The sequence below is a fragment of the Phyllobates terribilis genome, unplaced genomic scaffold (assembly GCF_046119375.1).
Source record: "Phyllobates terribilis strain yellow unplaced genomic scaffold, ASM4611937v1 Scaffold_17__1_contigs__length_24005725, whole genome shotgun sequence".
NCBI lineage: Eukaryota > Metazoa > Chordata > Amphibia > Anura > Dendrobatidae > Phyllobates > Phyllobates terribilis.
This window is the reverse complement of record NW_027362777.1, coordinates 9729239-9741304: the sequence shown is the minus strand read 5'-3', so window position 1 is coordinate 9741304 and position 12066 is coordinate 9729239.

The following is a 12066-nucleotide window of genomic DNA, read 5'->3' as shown; positions in this document are numbered from 1 at the left end:
CTGGATGGGGACATATCTACAATGTGGGGACCTGGATAGGGACATTCCTACAATGTGGGGACCTGGATGGGGACATATCTACAATATGGGGAACTGGATTGGGACATATCTACAATGTGGGGACCTGGATAGCAACATTCCTACAATGTGGGGACCTGTATAGGAACATTTCTACAATGTGAGGACCTGGATGGGGGACATTCCTACAAGATGGGGACATTATAACAAGATGAGGACCTAGATGGGGGACATTACGACAAGATGGGGACCTGGATGGGGGACATTACGACAAGTTGGGGACCTGAATTTGGGACATTACGACAAGATGGGGACCTGGATGGGGCATTACTACAAGATGAGGACCAGGATGGTGCATTACTACAAGTTGAGGACCAGGATGGGGCATTACTACAAGATGAGGACCAGGATGGTGCATTACTACAAGATGAGGACCAGGATGGGTCATTACTAAAAGATGAGGACCAGGATGAGACATTACTACAAGATGAGGACCAGGATGAGGCATTAGATGAGGCATTACTACAAGATGAGGACCAGGATGAGTCATTAACCCCTTTACAACCCAAGGTGGTTTGCACATTAATGACCAGGCCAATTTTTACAATTCTGACCACTGTCACTTTATGAGGTAATTACTCTGGAACGCTTCAACGGATCTCCCTGATTCTGAGACTGTTTTTCGTGACATATTGTACTTCATGATTGTGGTAAAATTTCTTCGATATCACTTGCGTTTATTTGTGAAAAAAATGGAAATTTGGCAAAAATTTTGAAAATTTTGCAATTTTCAAAATTTGAATTTTTTTGCCCTTAAATCAGAGAGATATGTCACACAAAATAGTTAATAAATAACATTTCCCACATGTCTACTTTACATCAGCACAATTTTGGAACCAAATTTTTTTTTTACTGGGGAGCTATAAGGGTTAAAAGTTGACCAGCGATTTCTCATTTTTCCAACAAAATTTAGAAAACCATTTTTTTAGGGACCACATCATATTTAAAGTCACTTTGAGGGGTCTTTATGACAGAAAATACCCAAAAGAGATGCCATTCTAAAAACTGCACCCCTCAAGGTACTCAAAACTATATTCAAGAACTTTATTAACCCTTCAGGTGCTTCACAGGAATTTTTGAAATGTGGAAGAAGAAAATTAACATTTAACTTTTTTCACAAAAATATTACTTTAGACCCAATTTTTTTTATTTTCGCAGGAGTAACAGGAAAAAATAGACCCCAAAATTGGTTGATCAATTTCTCCTGAGTAAGCAGATACCCCATATGTGGGGGAAAACCACTGTTTGGGAGCACGGCAGGGTACGGAAGGGAAGGAGCGCCATTTGACTTTTTAAATGTAAATTTGCTTGAATAATTAGCGGACGCCATGTTGCATTTGAGGAGCCCCTGATGTGCCTAAAAAGTGGAAACCCCCCACAAGTGACCCCATTTTGGAAACTAGACCCCTCAGGGAACTTATCTAGATGTGTGGTGAGCACCTTGAACCCCCTGGTGCTTCACAGAAGTTTATAACATTGAGCCGTAAAAATAAAATTTTCACATTTTTCCCACAAAAATGTTTTTCAGCCCCACTTTTGCATTTTTATAAGGGTAACAGGAGAAATTGCACCGTGCGGTTTGTTGCCCAATTTCTTCTGAGAAAGCAGATACCCCATATGTGGGGGAAAACCACTGTTTGGGCGCACAGCAGGGTTCGGAAGGGAAGGAGCGCCATTTGAATTTTTAAATGTAAAATTTGCTTGAATAATTAGCGGACGCCATATTGCATTTGAGGAGCCCCTGATGTGCCTAAAAAGTGGAAACCCCCCACAAGTGACCCCATTTTGGAAACTAGACCCCTCAGGGAACTTATCTAGATGTGTGGTGAGCACCTTGAACCCCCTGGTGCTTCACAGAAGTTTATAACATTGAGCCGTAAAAATAAAATTTTCACATTTTTCCCACAAAAATGTTTTTCAGCCCCCACTTTTGCATTTTCATAGAGGTAACAGAAGAAATTGCACCATGCAGTTTGTTGTTCAATTTCTCCTGAGTTAGTATATACCCCATATGCGGGGGAAAACCACTGTTTGGGAACGCGGCAGGGTTCGGAAGGGATGGAGCGCCATTTGACTTTTTGATTGTAAAATTTGCTTGAATAATTAGCGGATGTGCCACTGATGTGGCTAAACAGTGGAAACCCCCCACAAGTGACACCATTTTAGAAACTAGACCCCTCGGAGAACTTATCTAGATGTGTAGTGAGCACCTTGAACTACCAGGTGCTTCACAGAAGTTTATAACATTAAGCCGTAAAAATAAAATTTTCACATTTTTCCCACAAAAAAATGTATTTCAGCCCCCACTTTTGCATTTTCATAATGGTAACAGAAGAAATTGCACTATGCAGTTTGTTGTGCAATTTCTCATGAGCTAGCAGATACCCCATATGTGGGGGCAAACCACTGTTTGGGCGCGCGGCAGGGTTCGGAACGGAAGGAGCACCATTTGACTTTTTGATTGTAAAATTTGCTTGAATAATTAGCGGATGTGCCCCTGATGTGCCTAAACAGTAGAAATCCCCCACAAGTGACACCATTTTGGAAACTAGACCCCTCAGAGTACTTATCTAGATGTGTGGTGAGCACCTTTAACCCCCAAGTCCTTTACAGAAGTTTATAACATGGAGCCGTGAATATAAAAAAATCAAACTTTTTCCACAACAATGATGTTTTAGCCCCAATTTTTTATTTTCACAAGGGTAAGAGGAGAAAATGGACCCCAAAAATTTTGTGCAATTTCTCCTGAGTACGCCAATACCCCATATGTCGGGAAAATACAGTGTTTGGGCGCACGGCAGAGTTCAGAAGGGAAGGAGCACTGTGTGACTTTTTGAACGCAAAATAGACTGGAATCGATAGCGGACGCCATGTCGCGTTTGAAGAGCCCCTGATGTGCCTAAATAGTTGAAACCCCCCACAAGTGACCCCATTTTTGAAACTACACCCCTCAAGGATTTTATCAAGGGGTATAGTGAACATTTTGAACCCAGAGGTACGACGCAAAATTTGATGACATTAGGTCATCATATTGAATAAGTTGTCATTAGTCTTGAGCGCAAGTGCTCGCTACTTGAGTTTGCATCGGGTACTCAGGTATGCACCATGTATCACAGGTGCTCAAGTGAAATGCTCGAATCCCCTCCCGCATGTTTCACGGTTATTAGACACCCCCAAAAAAACATGCGGGGATCGCTCGAGCATGGCAGGCAATCCCCACGAGGTTATTTTGGCCGCGAAGCATATGGGGCGGAGACTCGAGCACCCGCGATACTCAATGCATACCCGAGTACCCGATGCAAACTCAAGTAGCGAGCACTTATGTTCAACACTAGTTGCCATATCGTCATCTTTTTTTTTTATAAAAAAAAACAACCCTTACCCAAAACCCTAACCCTACCCTAGCCCAACCCTGACCCGAACCCTAACATTAGCACAACCCTAACCCCAACCCCAGCCCTAGTGTTTATTTTTTACGCCGTTCCTCGTGCGGTATAAGTGATTAGACGACCTTATTCTTCGGGTCGGTGCGACTACAGAGATACCAGAATGATATCGGGTTTTTATGATTGACAGCTGTCACACACTAAAAGACACATATTTTGTAAAATCTAGTATTTGCATCGCCATATTTTGAGAGCTATAACTTTTCCATATTTTGGCCGACAGAGTCATGTGATGGATTTTTTTTTGCGGGACAAGTTGACGTTTTTATTGGTGCCATTTTCAGGCACGTGACATATTTTGATCGCTTTCTATTCCAGCTTTTGGGAGGCAGAATAAACAAAAACCTACAATTCAGGAATTGTTTTTTTTTTTTTTTTTTTTTATTCTACTCCGCGTGTGGTAAAATTTATAAGGTAGCTTTATTCTTCGGGTCAGTACGTTAACAGCGGTACAACATTTATATCGTTTTTCTATGTTTTGGCGCTTTTACACAATAAAAGACATTTTATAGAAAAAATTATTTTTTTGCATCGCTTTATTCTGAGAGCTATAACTTTTTGAATTTTCGGATTATGGAGCTGTATGGCAGCTTGTTTTTTGCGGGACAAGATTACGTTTTCAGCGGTACCATTTTTATTTATATTCATTTTTTTGATCGCGTGTTATTCCATTTTTTGTTTGGCGGTATGATGATAAAGCATTGTTTTTTGCTTCGTTTTTTTTTTTTTTACCGTGTTCAATGAAGGGGTTAACTAGTGGGACAGTTTTATAGGTAAGGTCATTCCGGACGCGGCGATACCAAATATGTGTACTTTTATTGTTTTTTTTTTCATAATAATATTTATTGATGGGTACATTATATTTTTATTTTTGGTGGATTATTTTTTTTTATTTTTTTTAAATATTTTTACAATTTTTTTTAAAAAATTTTTTCACTTTCTGAGAGGTTTTACACTTTTTTACTTTGTCCCACTCTGGGACTTTCACTTTTTTTATTCTGATCGCCTGCATAGCATAGGGATGGAGCACCATCCCTGAGCCATGCAGGCAGTCAGCGCTGCACAGTGAGAAGATTGTTCGGTCATGCACTGCGCATGACCAAACAATCTTTCTGCTGTCTGGTGACACGGATGTTGTCATGACGACATCGGGTCATCATGGCAACACCCGGGAAGCCGCGGCAGACAGCGCTGGAGGCCGGAAGAGAAGGTGAGTATTGCGATCACCTCCCCTTGCCACCGCAATGCTGCGATCGACTTTGATCGCAGCATTGCGGGGGTTAATGTGCCGGGAGCGGTGCGGGACTGCTCCCTGCACATAGTACCGGGTGTAAGCTGTGACAATCAGCTGACACCCGGCGGCGATCACGCCCACACAGCCTGTGTGCGCGCACGATCGCCATGACGTACTAATATGGGTCAGGCTCTTAAAGCCCAGGGCACAGACGCGTATTAGTACGTCATGGGCTGTAAAGGGGTTAATACAAGATAAAAAAATGATATCACTAAAAATGTAATTTTGTCATGCAAAGAATGCGGACGATTTACCCAGCCGAGTTTGAGACCCTTGCTTTATAAAGTATCTTTGCTTAACAAACAGTTGTTTCTGAGAAGCTAATGATAGCAAATGATCAGGCAATATTTTCTGTGCATTTTCCCATTTCATTCTACTTGTGCCTCCTTTTCGCAAACATTCTGTTGCAATTTTTGGGTTAACTCCTTTATTTTGGATTTTATCTTATTGATCTCCCCTATGCATATTCCCCGTACATATGCTTTCATAGCATCCCATATAAATCTCGTAGATGACGACCCATCATTAAAACGAAAATATTCTAAGATTCTAGAGCTAAGAGTAGGACCAATTAGTTGCAGCCAAAAAGGATTGATGTGCCATGTATATTCCCCCGGAGACCTCACAACACCCATCTGCAGTTGTACCTGTATAGGCGAGTGGTCAGAGACACTCCTTGGCAGATACCTCACCGATTTAATATAGGGTATGATTGATTCAAAGCCAATAGCTTGGTCTATTCTTGACAAAGAATGATGGGAGGCGAAGTAACAGGAATATTGTCTGACATCAGGGTGCCGTATTCTCCATAGGTCCACTATGCCTACCTCCTCTAGCAGATAATGTAGAGATGTATATTGTGCATTTTGAAAAATATTTCCAGTATGGAATTTATCCCAGAAAGGGTGGAGGTAGGTGGTAAAATCCCCTCCCCCTGCGAGGTTGGGATTTAGGAGGATGTTAGTTTTAGATCAGTTGCAGAACGGAGGGCACGGGAGGGGTGATAGACAGAAATGAGGGATGAGATATAGGGTGGTGCAGAACTGTGGAGGGCTTTATGGGTGAGAGAGATGAGTTTGTATTGCACTCTGTGTTGAATGGGTAACCAGTGCAATGACTGGCACTGGTTAGAGGCGTTGGTGAAGCGGCCTGATAGAAATACGACCCTGGCTGCTGCATTCAGAATGGATTGGAGAGGAGAGAGTTTGTTTAGAGGGAGACCGATTAGAAGAGAGTTGCAGTAGTCCAGACGAGAGTGAATAAGAGCGACAGTAAGAGTTTTTGCAGTATCAAAGGTGAGAAAATGTGGGGTTCTGGAGATGTTTTTAAGGTGCAGGTGACATGAGTGAGTGAGTGATTGTAGCCCAGTCAAGAGAGCTTGTAAAAGAACTTCTACATGATGTTTCAAGGATGGAAAGAAACTGCCATCTACTGGCCAGACGCAGTCAAGCGGAACCAAGATATGCAAGGGAAGTTGCAGGGAGAGTAAGTTCAGACGCTGGACCTGATCAGGTGACTTCCAGGAAGGAAGAATAATAAGAGGCCAGCGCGCCAAACCTGAGGGGTCTTTGGCGCCAAGCAGCAGAAAGGAGCAGATGTGTTCCCTGCATCCTGAGAAACCCCGCGTGACAGGCCTAAGCCAGAGGCCTGTGAGGTGCCACAGCCGGGCACCGTTAAAAGAGCTCCGGATATCTCGCGGATGTTACCTGAGTGCTGTGCCTGCTGAGGAGACTAGGAACCTGATTGCGGTGCTGAGTGAGTTCGCGGAACCCGACGTCGCCCGCCGACAGACGAGGCCTGGACGCCCCTATCCAAGGCTCGAGAGACTGCCTCCAACAGCCAAGCAGAGAGGAGTTGAGAGACGGTTGCCCCAGGAAAGTCACGCCAGCGGAAGCGGAGGAACTGCATACGTGAACAGGGCCGTCACTTCCACTGTTCACCCACGGTACCGGGGACAATTGGGTTTAGATACTCAGGTTGGGAGGGGAACGGTTGGGACTAAAGGAGCACAACGTGATCTAATTGAATTTATGCGGAAGAGACTCACGGCCTAGCGGGAATAACCGGTGACTCCCGCTAGGGCCAAATGTACAGTTAAAGAACTTACGTGGTGTCTCCCATGAGTGAGGGCATCACACTACTTAAGAGACTTTGCCTTACTTAAGAGACTTCACCTTACTTAAGAGACTTCACCGTACTAAAGAGACTGCACCTTACTTAAGAGACTTCACCTTACTTTGAGAGGCTTCACCTTACTTTGAGAGACTGCGTCTTATTTTGAGAGATTTTGCCTTTTGCTGATATATTGAATTACTGTTCATTACCCTTGTTACTAATCCCTTGTTCAGAATACCTGTTGCATAAAATTGTTTATTTTCATCTCAGACTGTTCTCGCCTTGTGTCTCTGTGCGTTGCATTCCCGCACCTGCATTACATGATTGTATATGGGGGATAAAGGAAAGTTGTGTGTCAAATATGACTCCAAGACATCGAGCTTGCTGCTTGGGGGTTATGGTGGCGCAACCCAAGAAAATTGAAAAGTCAGGTATAGGTAGGTTAGTAGAGAGAGAAAAAACAAGGAGTTCAGTTTTGGAGAGATTCAGTTTCAGATAGAGGGAAGACATGATGTTAGAGACAGCAGACAGACAATCACTGGTATTTTGTATTAGAGTGGGGGTGATGTCAGGTGAAGAGGTGTATAGTTGGGTGTCATCAGCATTGAGATGGTACTGGAAATCAAATCTGTTGATGTTTGTCCAATAGGAGCAGTATACAAGGAGAAGAGGAGGGGACCTAGGATTGATCCTTGTGGAACCCCGATAGTAAGAGGAAGATTAGAGGAAGAAGAGCCGGCAAAAGATACCGTGAAGGAGTGGTCAGAGGTAGGAGAAGAACCAGGAGGGAACGGTGTCCTTGAGGCCTATACAGCGGAGCATAGTGAGGAGGAGCTGATGATCTACAGTGTCAAAAGCGGCAGAGAGATCCAGGAGAAACAGCAGGGAGTAGTGACCATTAGATTTAGCTGTTAGTAGATCATTAGAGACTTTAGTGAGGGCAGTTTCAGTAGAGTGTGAGGAGCGGAAACCAGATTGTAAAGGGTCGAGAAGAGAGTTATCTGAGAGATAGCGGATTAGGCGGGAATGGACCAGGCGTTCCTGGAGTTTAGAGATGAAGGGAAGATTAGAGACCGGTCTGTAGTTAGCAGTGCAGTTCTGGTCCAGGGATGGCTTTTTCAGTAAAAGGGTTATCATGGCATGTTTAAGTGAGGAGGGAAAGATACCTGAAGAAAGAGAGAGGTCAAATACTTTAGTTAGGTGGGTAGTGATGTCAAGGTAAAATATATATATTATAGAAAATCAATTAGTTTATTTTAATAGATTACCTAATCAGTGTGAATTAATATAGAGATGATGGAATAATCTATGTGTATGTATGTATGCAAATGTGTATATGCACATTGATTATGTTAATAGTTAATGATATATAACAGTTTCTGTTCTCAGGCTATGTGCCCACGATGCAGAAAAGCTCCGGATTTTTCCTGAGCGTTTCTGCATCTCCCTGGCAGAAAAAATGTATGCGGATGGTACATGCGGATTTTACATGCGGATTGTACATGCGGATTTTACATGTGGATTATACATGCGGATTTTACATGTGGATTGTACATGCGGATTTTACATGCGTTTTTCCTGCCAAGGACAAGCGGATGTGAAGCTTTCTTGACATGCATTTCCGCATGCGCGTTGAAAAGCGCTTTCCAATCGATTTTAACATCACTTGGAAAGTGCTTGACAACTAGGTCACACTATATAAATCCATGCAAACGGCATGGATTTATATAGTGTGTCTGAAAGAATGTTAAAAAATAAAAAATAAATGTCATACTTACCTTCTGATGGCCCCCGGTGTCTTTATCCGATGCGTCTCAGCTTGCCGGCAGCTCGCAGTACACTGAAGGACCTGCCGTCACATGACTAAATGACGTCAGCGCAGGTCCTTGAGTCCACCGCGATCTGCCGGCAAGCCAAGACAACCACACCGGGGGCCATCAGAAGGTAAGTATAATATTTATTTTTTATTTTATTCATTTTTTAAAGGTACTATGGTACCTGGGTCCGGAGGAGAGTCTCCTCTTCTCCAGACCCGGGTACCATCCGCACATGAAACGCATGGAATGCGCATGTACAGATCCAGTGATGCAGATTCCATGCGTTACAATGCAAGTCAATGCCGCTGCGGAAACCCTTAAAAAACGCATCGTGGGCACACAGCCTTATTGTAGACATGAACAACTAAATGATTTCCTGGGAATGACGTATGTATGTGCATGGCTGATAACAGAGAGATTCATGTCGAGTTGGCAAAGATGGCGCTGAGAGACGACTTCACCCCTCCCATCAGAATTCCTAAGGTGTTACTGAGGCCAGGAGATACATGGATGAGCAAATTGCAGTGTGCCAAGTTATCAGAAGGAGCAATGAATTTTACTAATCCCACCTAGAAGTAGAATACTATATAACCCCATGTCTACATAATAAAGTATGTCATTTTGCGTGGTTTAGTCTCTGAGTGAAGTTTTTCAACCATATTAGCAAATTTGGTTGATTTACATTCACTCGGACATCTTTAATTAGGAGGAGAGCAGTTACCTAGTGTATCTTAAATTAGTGAAACCTCCACAGTGACAGCTGGGGAAAGGAACTGAATGAGCTGTGAGGGAATAGGGTCACTGTTGCAGGTTGTAGGGCAGGAAGAAGTTAGGAGTCTGGTCACTTCTTCTTCTGTGACCAGCTCGAAGATGGAAAGTGAACTTGAGGTGCGGGAGGGAAGGGAATCCAGACTCTGAGGGGATTGTGTAAAAATGTCTTGACAGATATGATTGATTTTTTGTAGGAAATAAGTGGCCAGATCGTCAGCGCTTAGGTTGGTGACGGGTGTCTGTACTTTAGAGCTCAGGAGGGAGTGGAAGGTTTCAAAGAGTCGTTTAGGATTGTTGGCTAGTGATGTGATGAGAGTGGTAAAGTAGACTTGTTTAGCCGGATGGAGAGCAGAATTATAAGTTTTGAGCATGAACTTATAGTGGATGAAGAGAAACCAAAAACAAGAAAAATACCCAAATAATTGAAAGTAAATGTATAGTGGATGAAGTTTTCTGTCAAAAGAGATTTTCTCCACAGATGCTCCACTCACAAATTAAGAATACTTTGTATGTACAATAAGGCAGGTACATAACTCATCATAGCTCAACATTTCCCGCTCATAATAGAATAACGGAATAGATTCAAGGATAGGCATTTTTTCATAATGGTATATGAAAAGTGCTTGGAGAAAACCGCCTCAAGGAGAAGTCTCTCATCCAGCTCCATTTCGCAGAGATCTCTTATTGGCATCCATTCATGATAAAGTATCTGGAAGGGAGTCAAACATATGAACTCCACCCTAAGCCGAGAAGGGTAGATTATAGAATAGGAAATTTGCTTTTCACAGAGCCTCCTTTTTCTATCCCAGAACTTGACCCTCTTCTTCTGAACTTCTGTTGAAAAGTCAGGATAAATAGATATTTTCCTTCCATCAAGGATAAGTGAAGAGTGGTCCCTGGCCTTTCGTAGGATATGGTCTCTCTCTTTAAAATTTTGTAATTTGATGAGTACAGGCAGGGCCGGCCTTAGGGTATATGGCGCCCTGTGCGAAATCCCTCTTGGCGCCCCCCCCCAAAGAAAAAAAATTAAACTCATGTAGGTGAAAACAACAAGTGCATTTTTTATTAATCAAATGATCAAGTAATAACAAGCAACAAAAGTTGAACAGACGGTCATTATAAAGTATAAAGTGTTTTGAACAGGTACAATTTTTATTTCTGAAACAATCAATTTCAACCATAAAATACACATTCAAAGTGCATTGCAAAGAGTCCCAAATGAATGTGCTTAGAAAATAACTTTTCGGGCTTTTGTTCTTGCAAACTCATCGATAGTGGTGGTCATGTCCAGACTCTGAAGAATGTCATTTTCAATGGACAGGACTGCTAAAGCTGTTAGTCTGTCATCTGACATTGACGACCTCAAGTAAGTTTTTATCAGTTTTAATTTGGAAAAGCTACGTTCTCCTGAAGCCACCGTGACAGGAATTGTCAGCAAAATACGAAGTGCTACCCACAGATTGGGGAAAGTGTCAGTCAGACTATTTTTGTTTATGAAGTTTAGCACATCAAGAGGATTTATGGTATCACTAGGTAAAAGACTTTGAATGTGGTAGAATTCCTGGGCCAACTCTTCTCCGTTTACGTCAGATTCAGTTCCACTAACCAATGCAGCTTGTAGATTTAGGCAACTTCTTGTCAGGTCTTCTCTAGAAAAACTATTATTTTTTATGTTGTATAAGAATCCCCATACTCCGTTATGGTTTTCTAATTGTTTGAAGCGCTCCTCCAATGATGCTGACGCTGTGTCTACTAAAACGAAAAAAAAATCTACCTTGAATTTAGATTGCGGGTCTGTTATTGCTTCGTCCCGTCCTTCATAACTAAAACTAGCTTTCTTCACTCTGATGCGCTTTTCTGGCCTAAACACTGGCTCCAAATTCAAATTCTCAGCAATCTCCTTTGCACTCTGCAGTGCCATGTCAAATCCTTTTTCACGAAAGTTTCTAATAAATTCTAGACACTTGTGAATTAGTTCTGTCACTGTACTGAGATCAGAAGTTTGTCTTTGCATGGCTTTACTTACGATATTTATTTGAAACAATATGTCATACCAAATGATAAACGACATGATAAACTTAAAGTCCGTAATCTTCTGAGCAAGAGTCTTGGCTTCAAAAGATACATTTGGCTCAACTCTCTCTTCCTCAGATAGTGCAATTAGTGCCTCATGTATGTCTCCTAAATGATAACGAAAGGGTTTAAGGCAGTCTATTCTGCATTCCCATCTTGTAGTAGACATGGGTTTCAAAGTCAGACCTGAAATATGGTCAGTCAAGATTTTCCACCTTTTAACAGAGCCAGAAAAAAGAACATAAATACACTGGATTAAACCAAAAAGGTCCTTTGAGTCTTTACTAGATCTTGCTGCATCTCCAACCACAAGATTAAGACAATGGCATCCACATGGTACAAAGACAGCACGAGAATTTTTCTCTAAAATTTGAACTTGAACACCGTTGTGTTTTCCTGCCATATTGGCACCATTATCGTAGCCTTGACCACGACAATTAGTAATATCTAAATTTTTCTCACTCAGAAAGTC